The sequence below is a fragment of the Glandiceps talaboti genome, chromosome 6, assembly GCF_964340395.1.
Source record: "Glandiceps talaboti chromosome 6, keGlaTala1.1, whole genome shotgun sequence".
Classification (NCBI taxonomy): Eukaryota; Metazoa; Hemichordata; class Enteropneusta; family Spengelidae; genus Glandiceps; species Glandiceps talaboti.
This window is the reverse complement of record NC_135554.1, coordinates 8153054-8171599: the sequence shown is the minus strand read 5'-3', so window position 1 is coordinate 8171599 and position 18546 is coordinate 8153054.

Genomic DNA, 18546 nt, shown 5'->3' with positions numbered 1-18546 from the left:
TTAATAAAATACAAAATACCTGTATTGGTTCAATGAACAAAATAGATTCCAAAAACGATGTTATACACGATGTCAACCATTCCTTTGATTTGTCTGCTCCCCAATACATACTGTACATGATGACGATAACGGCCGACACACCAGTCACGAGAACAACTCCAATCCAACCAATAATGATAAACCACCATGGCAGCATGCATCTTTCTTCTCTGTCAAAAGATACGGCAGTCTGGTCCATTTCATCCCTAACAATGCCAGCCGTTGTGTTCCTGCTACAACAATTCCTGCGTCCCGTTCTTCGGCTCTTCCTAAAAATCTGTACGATAAGTAGGTTAACTGGGAGGATGACGAGGCTACTCACGGTGCCGATATAGATTTCTTGCAAGGCAAACCGTATCGGTCCAAATGTTATCCAGGTGTAGCTTTCTTCCTTTGATTCTGAATCGGTCTTGTAAAACATTGCATTGGAAATCAGGTAGGCAAACAGCAATGACAGGCAGCATGACAGTCTCTGTACTCGGGTGAAGCGACTTGGTTGTGGCCTCAGGAACACAGAGAACCACAGGTGGTCGTCAGTAAAACCTTTGTGTCGCAATGATACGATCCTGTCATCGAAGTTACGCACGTCTTCCTTCCCAGCAACTGGTAGCACACGGTCGATTTTCCCATCATCTTTATCAACGGCAAGCCAACGATTGCACAAGAAACAATACCTGTAGTGCAGATTAAATTTAAACCGTCTTCAATCATTTGCATCATGTATCATGTATCATCATCATCATATTGACATAAGTTACATAATTAGAGATCAGATATTACAATTACAATAACACATTTTAAGGTTTAATACGTATATGATTAAGAACATAAACTGAGATCGTATTAAACTATATACAGTGTCATTTATGCAATATTGCAATATCGTTTTCACGTTCATCAATGTGACACAGTGTCACTAATATTGTGAATGTCAGATATGTCTTTATGCATGATGCTGTGCATGCATGATTCTGTGCAAGTAGACAAGATATTTCAATTGAAGGGATTATGGTAAGAGTAAACATACATACATACATACATACATACATACATACATACATACATACATACACACACGCACGCACGCACGCACACACACACACATACATAAATACATACATACATACATACATACATACATACATACATACATACATACATACATACATACATACATACATACATACATACAAACAAACAGACAACAACAATTGGGTTATAGGGCAGTTATCCCAATGAAACCCCACAGCTTACGTTCAGAAATAACACATAAATTAATAAATTGTGAAAAAAGAAAGCAGTAGTACTGTTTGTATTTACCATTTGCCTGCTTGCACATCGCTGACAATGACGCGATGAAGATACCAGGAGGCATCGTCTCCCAGTCCTGATGAGTCGTGCCAAATATGGAGATACTGTAAAGTGCCGAGGCTCTTTGGCACTGTCAGTAGGAAATTATTATTACTGCCGGCACTGAAAACCTGGAATTGAAAATGAGAAATCTTACAAAGCCATGTCATTTACATAATATACTACTCAACGTCGAATTATACTGATATGAAATACAAATACAGTGGAACCTCGATAAGTCGCGCCTTGGTAACTAACGTTTTCAACTATAAAGTCGTAGGTGTCATACTGGCTGTTGTTTGTTCTATTGTTTTTGTTTTTTACAGTTTACAAATAAAATAAGGTTTAACCTATTAAATAGTTCTTTCACGTGATCTATTTTAACAGCTGCTAAAGATCGAATACCAATATTGTATGTTACTTGTGAAACAAGTGGCATATTTTGATACTGTACTTGACACGGCAGACATGATATACACTCATAACTATGAATGTTGTCTATGTATACTAACCCAACATTGACCGACCGTATGTAGATAAGTTCAGTCATGATACTGCTCAGAGTTTAAAAGCGACCTTCAAACAGGATTCCGTAGTTCTGACGGCTCAGTTACATTTTCCATCCAACAATCGACAGCCTACCCTTTCACAACTACAGCAGACACAACGAAAGCCCACACTTAATTAGGTGCTGCTTAAATCAGAATCAAAATTTTTAGCTTCGTTTGATGCTATTTTTTCTCGAGTTCGATTTACTTCAAAAACATTTTGTTACAAGTTACCTTGCCATCTTCATCTTGAAGTCGTCTGATAGTTGTTTGTCCACTTTCACCAACCAGTTTAAAACAAATGTTTGAGCGAGTGCCAGAGTCCAAGGTGAAGCCTGTGTCCACACCGATATGATAAAGGACATCGTCTCTGGGATGGTTGTCTATTAACGGTGCTGTTCCCCACTGTTAATTTTTTCCCCGAATTATAAGAATAAGGATGAATTATATATTATAAATTATATATAACGTTTGCCTCTGAAGCATGACAGGCTGTTTGATTGACACGTCAAAACCGAGTGACGTTAAGGTACCTTCTCTACCTTATGTCCTTGATTATGTACAGTATTGCGAAAAAAGAAAGCACTAAATTTTGTAACATATGAGATCGTCCAGGGAAACCACTCTGTTATATATATATATATATATATATATATATATATATATATATATATATATATATATATATATATATATATATATATATATATTGTCAAAGAGTGGTGGTTAGGTTTTTGCTTAATCAAAGTCGAACTTCAGTTAATGAAATGAAAACATTGACCTTGAAAGTAATGGGGGTGTAATCCTGTTATTTAAAGGAATTTCTAATTATACAAATATTCAACTGAGAACCAAAGGCAACATAGTAAATGGGATATAGCTTCAAAGGAAATTTAATTAGTATATTGTTTACTAAAAAGATACAGGTGAGCAAACATGTAAGTCCCTTTACACTTGGCCAGTAGATTAGCCTTATTTTAAACTGCGATTTAATTGTGTAGTGGATTTGCGTAATACCATATCTTTGGCCAATTATGATTCAATGTAGATTCAGGTGACTGCTTTTATCCAATGACAAGTAGAGGGCTGGAGTACATGAGATTTGTGGGAAATGGGGTTTGATATAATTCACTTGTGCTCTGTACGACGTGGCAGATTATGGTTTGAGAGCTAAGAGAGCTCAATAAATCTACATCTCCTTCTCAGAGAAGTTATGTGTAAGTGTACATGTGTACTTGTGCTGTGTCGAGAGTGTTTGCGATAATAAGATCCGAGTTGCATTCTGAGTAAGAATCTACAGATTATTCGAAGGCAAATTATTTACTCTCTCTCTCTCTCTCTCTCTCTCTCTCTCTCTCTCTCTCTCTCTCTCTCTCTCTCTCTCTCTCTCTCTCTCTCTCTCTCTCTCTCTCTCTCTCTCACACACATATATATAGATATATAGCTTAGTATAATTTAAAAAAATGTAAATATCAAACTGACGTACTCTGTTGAAGTCAGCCTTGTCCATTCGTCTCATATATACAACGAGAATTAGGTACACAATCAAGATGATAAACACTATACTGAATACAAGAGGATTATCCTGGAGATTTAGTAAATTTGCAGCCGCCTGCTCCCAGTCAATTGTGTTGACAGGTACGTAGAACGAATCCACAGAAAAGTCCGTTAGGTGATTACACTTGCAGATAGTCTCATCTGGCATTGACTTGGGGTTGACCTGAACAAAATTAAAGATATCAAAAACTGGTTCAACATCAAAAGCAACAATCTGAGTGATATCTGTAGACTTATTTTTATGTTGCTGAAATGACAATGGTCTTTGAACAGGACGAGATTCGGCAAGAGAGTTTATAGGAATTTGTTATAATCACCCTGTTGTCTTTCCTTTTAAAATAGCAGGGTTTATTTATTTTACTTTGTTCATTACAGGAGATTTCGTCTTTGCTTGCAAATGCTATCAAACGATGTATCAAGATCAATCAGACTGATGACATGGTATACCATATTGAAATAGACACAATGAAGGTAACGCACATACATCCATTCATTGTGTTTGTTCAGATTCCGTATTGATAACAAATACAAATGTTGCAAAATGAGCATACACTGCGTAACTGATATTTGTGTATTATCTATGTTGTTTCTATGTCAACATGAAACATGGTGACCAGTCTCACTAATCGTAATACATTACATCATTTAATAACATTTGCAATCTAAGACGAAATCTCAGTACGGTGAAACAGTATGTGTCATTTTGCGAATGACAAGTTGTACAGAAAAATGCCATTTTTGACATAATTATATACTGCCTATGCACAAATCCATTTTTTTTTACACATGGGCATTTTCCAAACTATATTAGCTCATGCAATCATTACATATGTTCCAGTGATTACATTCGTTAGTGTGCGGGCATAATACATGTATTGTTTTTGTACACTGCAAAATACATTTACATAACTGTCTGCAAATATATCAGCGCGCGATCGTTGAAATAGCACATAATACAGTGAGCGTATAGTTGTATTTCCTTACGAAATTTGCTGTATAAAGATATGTAATAATATCCGAATCCAAATGCCATGCGAGTGCCGTACGCATTCTTGCGACACACATTCTGTGATATCAGCTCTTATTAATGTGCTCTTGTCTAACCAATAATATAATTCAGATTAAACATACCTGGCACCCAGTTGCTTCCCATTTCTCTATGTCGACGTTCCAGAACTGACACGATGATGTATGGATCTTGAAAGAGTATGGGTTCAAAGGTTGTCCAAGGACTGGGTATCCAGTGGAATCTGCGAAAAGTTCATAGCACGTGGAACATATATTTGCATTAACGCTTGTTACAAGATAGCTTTGATACTTATTACAGTATAGATCATTTGATGTTTAACAACTTACTGCTATCGTCTGTACAGATGAAACAACTAGGCATATGTTTTGATAATATTAAGTCGAGTGATCAGTAGTGAGTTTGAAATTAACGGATTGATTACACGCTTAGCTTGATATGCCCCATAGCTGTCCTCCAATAATAATCCAAATTTGTCTTGAAAGTGTTGGTTGTTCTAGAAATCACCACATAATCAGGTAATTCATTGTCATTATGAGCTAGACTGATGACCTAGATGACTAGATCTAAGCTAGACGTCGGGGAAGTAACTTTTCTTAACAAAAGTTGATTATTGATTCTGGGACTCTAAACGTTTGACTCACGTCTGACAGCATTTAAACAGTCACATGTCTTTTGAAATATTTGACCTGGGGATGGGCCTTTTTTTTTTAGAAAAGCAGAATAATCGGACTATGATCACAGTCTACGCAACAGATCTAGAACAGGTTTGATTTCACCAATTACTGAAAAACACCCTTACTTAACCCAATGTACTCTTCAACCAGCACACTGTAATTGCCAATAATGAGGTATTCTGCTGGAATAAATAATTCATATGTTTTGGCGTTGATAGCAATGTTGTTGTAGTTATCCTGATGTCTGTGAATGATACTTGGTTCGGCATGACCCGTCGTCTCTCTCGGAGAGACCCAATCAGATGCTAAGCGTAGCCCTTCGGATAGGTCGAGATCATCGGGTAAGACAACTCTGATGTCATAGCTATTCATCGTCGGCTCGGCATTGGATTTAACGTGAATTACAAATGTACCCTCATCGTATTCAGATACCGAATGAAACATTCTCACAGCCACACCAGTTGATGCTACGTTAAAAGTATACATCTTAGCCATCGGGGAAGTGCTACCGATTGACGAAATATTCGACACTTCGTGTTCGTTGGACGAGTTTGGCGATATGTCGACCCTGACGTGTCCAAGTGTGTAACCGAAGTCTTCAGACGTGTTTTGTTGGTTTATTAAGTTTTCTTTGTCATCGTAAAGTTCAACCGATATGACACTGCCTTCAACATTGGATGCATTATCCCATACGAAAGGATTCCTTGAGTACTCGATCACCTAAAAGGAATGAATCGAGAGGATATGTTTACCAACGAAGTCAAATATCAAGGGAATGGATGGTAAGAGGAATAGAGTGCATAATTAGTTGACGTGAGAATTACGTGTAGTTTACTCAGTATATATCAAAGGTGCAAATATCTAGATGTGTGTGTGTGTGTGTGTGTGTGTGTGTGTGTGTGTGTGTGTGTGTGTGTGTGTGTGTGATATAAACCGCACTGAAGTTCAATAAATGTTATGTTCAGCATAATATGCACACATGTATACATGTTCTTTCATACAAACAAATGTAGTTTGAATAATTACCTTTAAATCAACAGCAGTATAATTTCTATCACCAAACATCGTCTCAGCTGACGGTAAGGAAAAGATGCCACCCTTTGTCACAATCGTTTTGTTTGACATTTTCTCTCCATTATTTCGTTCTAGTTGTACGGACACGTCATCCGATGTCAAGTTTACTGCGGGTTCTCCTGGGAGCATCCGTCGAAGTACGCCTTCCGATACTTTGCTAAGCGACCGGACAATCGAATTTGTCTTGTCAGCAACCTTGCCATCGAACTAAACACAAATTAGCGTGTTAATTCACAGTGAGAAAATTAGCATGGGAGAAAAGTGGACGACAATATATTATTTTATGGATAATTCTATGAATAAATTTAGCTTATGACGTCTTTGAATTACTTGTTACACTGATCTGATAATTACCTTCACTTTCACTTATCGATGCGAAGTTAGTAGCGATTAGAATCTGGGTGGACGTGACGTATGCGACTTGCAAAACACTTCAGTTACATGTATTGTCGTCTGTTCCCATTTCTATTGTAATTACAATACATTAATGAAAGTTGTCGAGCAAGTCTCATACACCTCTTCGCCCAAGTACGAAATGATGCCAATTCCGAAGAGCATAACACAAGGTTTAGGCTGTTAAAATATGTACAAGAAAAAAACTAGGCACCTTAGATTCAGTGCTGCTGTAATCGCCTTCTTCTGTTGAATTCATTCGACTATGGTGTACAGAACCAAGTAGATTAGACGATGACATCACCATATCTTAAAAATTACACAACAGAAATAATTATCAAGAGGAGTGTACATGTAAGCATTTTAACCTAACTCGCGCACTGCAGCAAAATCAACAATACTTGTTTGTTGAACATAGATTTAACACTACCTAAAGCTGAGTTGTAACTATGGAATTTGTTTTCTGATGAAGGTAGTCGACCAGGACATATCTGTAGCTCAATGTTATGCCCTGAGTTGAATTGTCCGAGTGATAGATATCATTTGTAATCCAACTGATATACCGAGATGATGAATGAGTTGGATACTCTATATAAACTATATAATACTTACCTTTCGTAGATTTCAAAACCTCAACCTGGGGGATTTCACTATCTTTTGTTCTCTGGGCAACTTCCTCCGCTACCTTCGACATCACAGACACTGCTGACTCCTGTGTAGTAAATCAAAAGGAATGGTACTCTGAACGTCTAGAGGGGTTATAATTTGTTTTCCCTTCTAAAAATAAACGTTATCTATTTTACGGAATGTGCCCCTATATAATTTTGAAGTAATATTGTCATGACAGAAATTATGCAATACAAATATGCATTATTCACTTGATACCCTACTACAATATGATCAAATCGACAGCAAAATGTTTTATATATCCATCTTGACATCGAAAGCGTCGTTTCCATATAGATAACTCTTAACACCTACTTGAGCTTTATTTTGCGCTTGGAGAAATGTAAAACACAGACACAGACACGCACACATACATACATACATACATACATACATACATACATATACATACTTATACGTATACACACACACACACACACACACACTGGTACCTGTCAAGTGAGTCAAATAGTGACTTACCTGGGCCACATCGTCCACTTGATTGGGAACCTCTGTCATCAGCTTGAGGGCTGATGCTGTTTGATAAACTGATTCTGGCAACGGAAGTAGGTCTGCAGTAAATTCAAGTATTGTTGACATTTTCCTGCGCAGCTGCAATGAAAGAAAACTATGTTGTTCTTTGGAATTGCCCTAAAGTAGAAATGTATGTGCCATATTAAGGATTCCTCCAAGTAAACTATGATTTTTGCTTCGTTATGGCGTTTACCTGACGAAGTTAATGACAATAATCTTATCGAAAGATTTTCTGCTATACATACGATAACTACATATTGTTCCTAATACAATGGTCACTTGGGAATGGACAATAGTTTATTACTTAGGTTTCAAAGAGTATGTGACTTGTATAGAAACTGTTATGTGTCTTGTATAAATACGATTTTTATACAAATTACCTCAATACTTTCCATTGGCAGTGATTCATCAGCATTCGATCTCTGAAATAAAGGGAAAAAGGATAATGTGAATTGATTAATTAATCCATCCATCCATCCATCCATCCATCCATCCATCCATCCATCCATCCATCCATCCATTCATTCATTCATTCATTCATTCATTCATTCATTCATTCATTCATTCATTCATTCATTCATTCATTCATTCATTCATTCATCCATCCATCCATCTCTATCGTCTCCCTCCCTCCCTCCCTGCCTCCCTCCCTACATACGTACATCCATGCATTTAAATACATTATTCCTCTCGTACAACCTACAGAATAACCAAAATCTCATTATGATATTCATTAGAAAGATGTTGGCATTCATTACCGCATTCAATAGCGAGGAGACGCCCATTACCATCTGATTGGCTTGTATTGGATTGTCAAGGGAGGTGAAGGCATTTGCCAGTTTAGAGGCAGTCTCGAGTGCACTGTCTTCAGATTCTGGTGGCAAAACCTAGGGTAAATCAAATATAACCAGATTTAAACTGAATGCCTCCCGTAAGGGAATTACTAATTATGCAAATAACTCATTAAACTAAAAAAAACTATGGTAACAGGCTTTGTTTTTTGGACGAGCGTGCTTTCTTAGGTTAATGTGTGTAAGAGTGTATGATACTGCTTAATTACTGAATATCGTTCATTATTCAAAATACTCATAAAGGAAAAAGTTGTAGCAACAAACTTCATAGGACAGGTGCGTATTATTATGGTTGATGTACGTATCATATTATACGAAATTTGAAGCTTGCATTTTTAAGATACAACCTAGTTACCTAAAATCATTAATTATGCAAATTTTTCATTAAAACTAAGCTATATAAAAGATTTTATAGGACATATCCGCTTTGTTATGGTTAACGTATGTACTAAATTGTATTGAAATTGAAGTATGCAGTCTTAAGATATAGCCTAATTACCGAAAATCATTAATTATGCAAATTATTCATTAACACTGTAAGGTACATCAACTAACTTTATAGGACATACACAATTTGTTATGGTTAATTTATGAACTGAATTGTATTGAAATTGAAGTATACAGTCGTAAGATATAGCATAATTACAAAGAATCATTAATTATGCAAATTATTCATTAACACTGTAAGGTACACCATCAAACTTTACAGGACATATGTGATTGTTATGGTTAACGTGTGTACTGAATTATATTGGAATTGAGGTATGTATTCTTAAGATATAGCCTAATTACCGAAAATCATTAATTATGCAAATTATTCATTAACACTGTACGTTGCATCAACAAACTTGATAGGACTTAATTATGTGTTTTCCTATGGTTAACGTATGTACTAAATTATGTTGAATTTGAAGTATGTATTCTTAAGATATAGCCTAATTACCAAAACTAATTAATTATGCAAATTATTCATATTGCTGTAAGATACATCAACGAATTTTATAGGACAAATGTATGTTGTTAATATGCAAATTTCTCTAATTAAACATTAACAGATCTGGCTCAAAACCTAATCAGGTCTAGTTATTACCCTAAAGATTATATATCCCAAACTTCATTACAATTGAGCCAGCCGATTTTTAAAAAATGATGACACAGACACAGAGGGATGGGTCTTGCTTCCGTCCCCCGATCATGCAAATCTCCTTCGTTTTCCTATCATTGCGTTCAAGGAAACTCTTCTCAAACCAGGATATTAGGGTATTCACATATAGAAAATATTTACCAAATGAAAGTTTATCTTTTAGCGGGCGACCAGCGCCATGTCATCTGCAAATTTGATTAAGGTAAGAATAGCATTGTTACACATATGTTCGTTCGTGTACACAGAGAAAAGACAGAGGACAAGACACATCCCTGAGGAGCACCCATATTTAGCACTAATTCGTTAGAGAAATGGCCTTGCACACTAACGCGCTTAGGCCGATCGCTTAGGAACGCTTTGATCTTGAGTATTAAATGTGGTGTTGGTGTGCAAATCAAATAAACATTTCAACAGTATACTATGCGTGGCTGAATGGTGTTGAACGCAGAAGAGAAATCCATAAAGAGAGCACGAACGTGTTGTTGGATTAGCTGACCAAGCGAAGAGATGTAAATAAATAAAAGTAAAGGACATAGTACCGATCCATGGAACACCTGACTGAAGAAGTTGAGATGCAGAAAGAATGCCATTGTGTGTTGTGGATTGGTGACGATTTGAAAGGTATGACGTAAACCATTCCAAAGGAATACCTGTGATGCCAATGTCAGATAATCTGGATAGTAATATGTCAGGGTCACTTTTGTCGAAGGCAGCTAAGAGATCGAGTGAAACCAGAAGAACACTATTGCCAGCATCGAGCATCTAGCAGTGTAGTATGCACTTCTACTAGTGCCTGAATAAGGCCAGGCAATATAATATATGCGAATTGAGGTCACTGCCAGTCACTAGTCCATATCACGTGATGTGTTGTCTTTAATTTATATCATTAAACACCGTAACTTGTTCGAAATGCTATTTACTAGTAGGCACTTTTGTTACCATAACAATTCCATTTGACAATGAAGGTTAAAAAAAGAAGAATTACACGAGTGTGTATTGTAATACTGGGTAATGAAATTGAGAGTACAAATCGATACTGCATGACAGGAACAATTTATTTGAGATTAGGGCTATTCACCATTTCATTAAATTGAAGATTTACTACATAAATATACGTAGCCCCACGTGGTCGAACGTCTATGCACATACAATTAGCTTACCTTAACTTCTATCACGGTTGAATTAAATTCTCTGTATTGGTTCTCAACTTTCACTGCAACTTCCCAAATATATCCAGTATCGTCTGGGCCCACTGGTAGTTTCATATTAGGTGTCATCGGATCTGCCGCATAATAAAATTCACTACCGTACACCTCACCGTTGTTGGTAAGTTGAAGGCGGTAGAACAATGGCTCTTCTACGTTGTCGCTGTCAGTTCCAGGTTGTTCTGTGGTTCCACTATGCCAATCTTGACAAAGGACAATGAAATCAGTACTTAACGCTGTGCCTGAAAAGAGAAGTATAATGAAACCAATAATCATTGATATGGAAGAAGTAGAAATGATGTAAAAGGGAAAGTGTTCTTTGAGATAACTATATATCACTAAAAAGAAGGGGATAATCATTATCAGCGCAATTCTGAAATGACAGAAGAGAGAGGTGAAATAAAAAAGAAACGGGAATGAAGAGATTGAAGAAATAAGAAATGTAACTGTCAAAGTTGATTTCATACGGTGTGGGTTTGACAAAAAAAATGGTCGCTGGTTATTAGTGACATGAAGATTATCGATAACAAATATTCATAAACATTGGTGTCAGGAGATGCTTTCTTCGTCACCCACTGAAGTAAATATAAAGTTGAACAATAAAAAAACCAATTTAAATGAAAACATAAAAACAGACATACTAGTAAAAAGATGGTAGTTCTATCATGGATAGAGGTTGATGTGACAATTCACTGAAATCATCAAAATAAATACCCAGCATTCCGCAGGAGAGTGTTCCCCCCAGTTTAAAAGTGAACAGTTCTTTACACCAAAGGGTAACACCATAACATGGCTACCAAGTTTGGCATATTGTAAGTGGTCGTGTAAAGGGACAGATCGTGCTAAAATAAAATCGACTTCGATCGTTAACTTTTTTTTTCTATTTCTCGGTTTCTTGCTTTATTTTACGATTTCCTTAATTGCTATTTCGCCGACAATAATTAGTCAAGAGAAAAAGTAACAATAAGATGAAATCGTTCCGAAACAAAATCATGCCTTTTTTCACCTTCTAAGAAAAGCGCGATATTTACTATAATTATATGTACTTGAAAAATTATCTGTTATTGTGGTCGTGGAGCCAGAGTGATATGGAAATTCATGATATACGATGAAAAAATGATTTGTGTTGTGTAGTAACAGTACAATGGACTACAGCTATACACTCAGAATGTCAAAAAGTATGTAACTCTATCACACCTACCATTTCCAGGAATTATGTCACAAGAACCACCATACGGAGATCTGGCTGTCTTGAAAGTGTACGCATCAAATCCATAACGGAAATCCTCTGAGCTGACCGACACATTCAAATTATACATTGAATGTTTGTTTAGGACCCCTTCCTTAATAACCAATGATGACTGATCAACACCTACAAGAACAAATATTTCATTAAAGCCATAACAGGGCACTAAAATGGTCGACGTCAAGTTTATGCTCTATATAATTCTAATAACAAGAATAATGTCAGTGGTTATTTTTTTCAAATTTGTAATCTTTAAGCACTCAAAGACAGATTGTACAAAAATAGCCACATATTTTGTGACGAAAGAAAAATATGGTGAAGACTAGACCTCTATGATGATGGTGTGTGTGGCAGTTTGAATTTCATACTTTTGCATACATTATTCATAATGCCCTTTATTTTAAAATAAGCAAACATAAATAAACTCGCGAAAATATGTAATGGCTGTACATCTAATGGGAAGAAACCAATAACACAGAGATCATATAGAAAACCAAGGAAAACATAACTACTTGAAAACATAGCTACTTGAACTAAACATTCATACTTTATATATATATATATATATATATATATATATATATATATATATATATATATATATATATATATATATATATATATATATATATGTTTATTATATATATATATATATATATAATCTGCCTACCCCACCTATTCGAAAATTTAGCGTAATCTGAAACAGTCAATTTTGTAGGCCTAACTTGTTCATGAACATGTTTTTCTTAAAGTGATAAATGAAGTAGTAGAGGTCTAGAAAATAAGATGGCTATCTATCAACCCAAATTAAGATTACCAAATCTAAATATTTTTTTTTATTTACATTTTAGAATTAACTGTAACAAAATCAATGGAATCACCTGAAAATATAATATGATTTGGGTGGACATCCAATATCCAATAAATATAGCATTCATAGAGCTCGAGTGCAGCGTTGCTGAATTAAGGTTTCATAGTTGTTTAGCCGCATTTATTGGATTTAGTTAGAAAGTATTATTAACCAATTTTGAGGCAGCCAGGTTAGTAGAGTAATATAAAACAAGATGAACGAGTCTTCTGTGTTCGGAAACACAGCAGCCAATTCAACACGTATAACTATGCTAGGTAGCGTTTGAAATATGGTCGTCCTACATACATTATTAGCAGAAACGTCACTTGTAACATTAATGTAGCCCATTTGAATGGTAATCGTATAAACAAACATTCAAGTTATTTTGCAAATTTAAAATTGACCTTGGTGATTATGTTCAATGTCACACAAAGCTTACAGTTGATAATGGGGATAGACACTCGAGTGGTGTCTGTACGATCACAGATGGAAATGGAGATGACATGTATTTTTACGAAGATTCTGCCTGCAATGTTGTCAGAGGTACACACTAAATGACGTACATATGCACGGTAGAGGTTTTGGCACTTTAAGCCAGGTTTGGTTAATATTGAGCCATGGGTATTCAAGATATATGGCTGACCGTGGATTGATACATGAATAGACAGGGCTCATACCTATGTAGTACCATGAGGAAAACATCAATGGAGGCGAGAAAACAGAAAACACTTTTTTGTCCACTCCTAAAACTCGGCGACATTGTTCTCTATGGAAGTGAAGATTGGTATTGGCGAAAGATAAAATTCCAATATGGCTTCTTAAAGAACAATTCAGATTCTGTTGTTGTACAACAATTTTTCATCCGACATTATGTTAAAATTTACAACCATAATTTGAAAAGCGGGCCTTATTCAGTAAGCTTTGTCATATCCCCAAAACTGTAGTAACATAGTTACCTGTCAATGTAAAGTCACTGAAGTTCTCAACTGGTAAATATTCATCACTTGTCATATCATATTCGTTGAGCCCCCAATTGTAGGTAAGTGATGTACGATTATCTTCATTGTCCATTGGGTCGAATGACTTAAAAGCCATTCTAAATGCTGAACTAACGGTGCTACCACAATTAAGTAAGCAGCTAGATGATAAACAAAAGTGGATGAAAAATATTTGTAATATATATATTAATATATAAATATATATGGCAGGATAGTGTTTTAGTCGTACAAAACATTTATAAATGATACCTTTCATGTATGTATGTATGTATGTATGTATGTATGTATGTATGTATGTATGTATGTATGTATGTATGTATGTATGTATGTATGTATGTATGTGTATGTACGTATGTACGTATGTATGTATGTATGTATGTATGTATGTATGTACGTACGTACGTACGTACGTGTATGTATGTGTGTATTTACGTATGTATGTATGTATCTATGTATGTATGTATGTATGTATGTATGTATGTATGTATGTATGTATGTACGTACGTACGTACGTGTGTGTATGTATGTGTGTGTGTATTTACGTATGTATGTATGTCTGTCTGTCTGTCTGTCTGTCTGTCTGTCTGTCTGTCTGTCTGTATGTATGTATGTATGTATGTATGTATGTATGTGTGTATTTACGTACGAATGTATGTATGTATGTATGTATGTATGTATGTATGTATGTATGTATGTATGTATGTAAGTATGTATGTATGTATGTATGTATGTATGTATGTATGTACGTACGTACGTACGTACGTGTATGTATGTATGTATGTATGTATGTATGTATGTATGTATGTATGTATGTATGTACGTACGTACGTACGTGTGTGTATGTATGTGTGTGTATTTACGTATGTATGTATGTATGTATGTATGTATGTATGTATGTATGTATGCATGCATGCATGCATGCATGCATGTATGTATGTATGTGTATGTGTGTGTGTGTGTATGTATGTATGTATGTATGTATGTATGTATGAATGTATGTGTGTATTTACGTATGTATGTATGTATGTATGTATGTATGTATGTATGTATGTAGTACGTACGTACGTACGTACGTACGTACGTACGTGTGTGTATGTATGTGTGTGTATTTACGTATGTATGTATGTATGTATGTATGTATGTATGTATGTATGTATGTATGTATGTATGTATGAATGCATGCATGCGTGCATGCATGCATGCATGCATGTATGTATGTATGTATGTATGTACGTACGTGCAAAGGGGGAAACTTGGGGAAATATTTTCGGGGAACGGGGAACGTCTTGTTTTAGAGAAAAGATAAATTATTGTGGAGGACCACGTTTTAGCAAAATGGAATGGGGATGGTCACATTTTTACGCAACAGGCCAGTCTCGGTTTACCCCAGCCTACTCTTGTAGTTATCTGGCTCCCTAACAGGCATTATTGTGGAATTAAAACAAAAGCAAACTAACCTTATTTCTTGGTTAAGAACTGAATAGTCTACAATAGTGATGGTTTGGTCAAATGAAGTCGTCACATCACTTTCAGCAGTCAGTGATGCAGTGAATATGTAATCACCAGACACTAGATATTTACTCAACACGGTCACCACCTTGGTGTCTTTGGATATATTGACATGATCAGCTTTAATATCACAGGGGTCGAAATGAACAGGGGTGGTTGAATCGATTGCTGAATTGCCATTCAGTCTACATGACCATTTCATGTCATCAGAGCCATCGCTTTCTGGGTCGTTTGAGTGCACTGCGTCCAGGACGAGGTCATCATAGGTTGAATGCATTCGTGCATTCCCCCCTTCGATCTTTACCACAGGTGGCGCTCGTATAATTTCTATATAGATTTTGTCCATGCCGGGATCAATAATTAAAGCACCGGGTACAATCACAGTGAGACTAATGCGAACCAAACCATATTCAAACATTTTAGATGGAAATGTTATGCTGTATCGGCCTGATTGGTTGACTGAGATAGATTTCATATTGTTATTCAAACTTTCAGCACGCCATGTGAAGTTGGCACTGTCTGTAAGATTGTCGACTCGACAGATGAACGTAATAATGCCACTTACACTGATTTCATTAGACCGATATTCTCTTCGTGGCTTGAACTTAGTTTTGCCGATGCCGTTAATCCAAACCTGGGGTCTCTCACATGGGGCATAAACCTCAAAGAAGTTACTTGCAGTAGATATACCGACTTCATTGACAGCAATAAGCTGGAGTGTTGTATTACCTTTCGTCATATATCTATGGCTCTTGTCGTCCTTATTTGACTCATTCTTTTCACCATACATCAACACTTCTCCAGGAAGGGTGATATTCTCATCCCCAAATCTAAATACTCGTATAATGTCCCTCACATTGTCTGTGATCAGTGTCATACTTAACAAAGAGCCTCTTTCCAACTCTTGTATTTGCTCCCCTGTCTCACCAACTAGACTTCTGAAGTCAGTCTTCTTATACTTGATTTCCATATCTATAGAGACATTCAATATGGCATCTGACACATGGAAGCTGGTCATTCTTTGAATGGTTTCCTGTGGGTAATTCAACATGAGTGTGTTTACAAAGTGAAGCCCTCTACACTGGTAGTCGGTTTTCGGTATGTTGTGAGTCCCACCAAGGTAATTCACACTCACTTTCATTTTGCTATTCTCGGGATTGCTACTAAAGTTTCCAGTTGCATTATTTGCATCACCAGGTAGGGTATTATTGACTTGTGATGTCACATTCATGGTCTGACCTGCTGGCATGGTCGTTATAGTTTGGTCATTTTCATTTCCTATCTTACTAGTAATAAATGAGAACTCCACTTCAGCTAGATTTTGTACCGCCCAGTTTAGTACAAACGGGTTCCCATATTCAATGCTGATGTGAGGAAAAGAGGATACTGACATCTGCTCCTTGACGTATCGAAGAAATGATTGATTCGTGCAGTCAACAATGTTACAACAATTCAGGTGTACTTGAAAGATGTCCACACCAAGGTATGTGTGATTGAAAGTCAGTGTAGAGTTTTGTGTCAAGAAACGTTCTTCTGTTGTGTTATCTCCAAAATCTATTAAACAAGTTACGTTTGTGTCATCTGGATATTTAGAAGCAATGGTTACAGGAATATCTCTGACCGCCAACTGATCTTCTGTGACTTCATCCATTTTCGTGACATGAACTTTTCTCGCTTCGGTGATATGTTCAGGGGCTGTTACACCAAGCAGTGGAGCTGTTAATGGTGTCACGGTTACGTGTACAATTTGAGTAGAAGTAATGAAACTGTTGCTGACAGTGATATTCAAATTATAATGCCCATGCGTTGTATATGTCATAATTATAGTGTTGTGACCAGTACGTATGACATCAAGAAGTCTGTCATCGTTACCGTAATCAACATACAAATCAACGAACAGTTCGTAATTGTTGATATTGATCCCAAAAGCACATTTGATTACCTGCAGAGGGAGGTAAATGTTATTTTCATTGGCATTTTTCACGCGAACATCGTCCGTAAAGCACTCCACCGAGAAAGTGAAGTTGTCTGGGCGGTGCAGCTGCGTTATCACGTTACTTGACTCGAAGATGCTTACATATTCAACCGAATCGTTCACCTGATAAAATGGACTGTTTTCATCCTTAGGGTAGATTGTGAAAACATCTTTTTTGTAGTGTAGGAAGAGGCTGCACTTGCTACCATCTTCACTGTCATTGAAAGTGTTTCCACAGAGACAACGTTTGGTATTTGTCATGCCAGCATAGGCAAATTCGCTATCGGCCGAGGCGCAATATTGTCGACATTCCCCTATGGTATATTCCTTGTCTTCTGTACTCATGATAAAGTTCTCCCTCTCTCTGTGACAACCGATATAGGTAGGATCTATGAAGACAAAAAAAATACGAAAAATAGCGCCGAGTTATAGTTTTACACTATGTGTGGTTTGCTGAAGATTAATATTGTTGTCAACTATTGGTTTTATTTCACCAACTTGCTGAGAAAGTCTCTTTCCAAGGAGTTTAAAATGTAAGTGTTAAATAATGAATACGTTTCAAACAATGTAACTCCATTTAGTGTTAAAAAGTATGTGTGTATCCATGTCGTCACATCAATGTTACTATTCTATTCTCTTACAAAATGAATGGATTGCTGTAATGATAAGTTATATATAAATAAGTATATGTACGTGATGATAAACAGTACCACGAGGTGTTTGAATGTACATGCACAAGAATCTATGATACATATTTTCATTGATAACATTCAGTTGCACATCCCTTGCAGTTGACTTTTTATTACTTGAAGTCCACCGCATATAACTCATTTGGGTATGAGGGCAAAGGGCGAAGCAATTATAGATTTATTTAATGCTGATAAATAAAATAATTAGTTGATG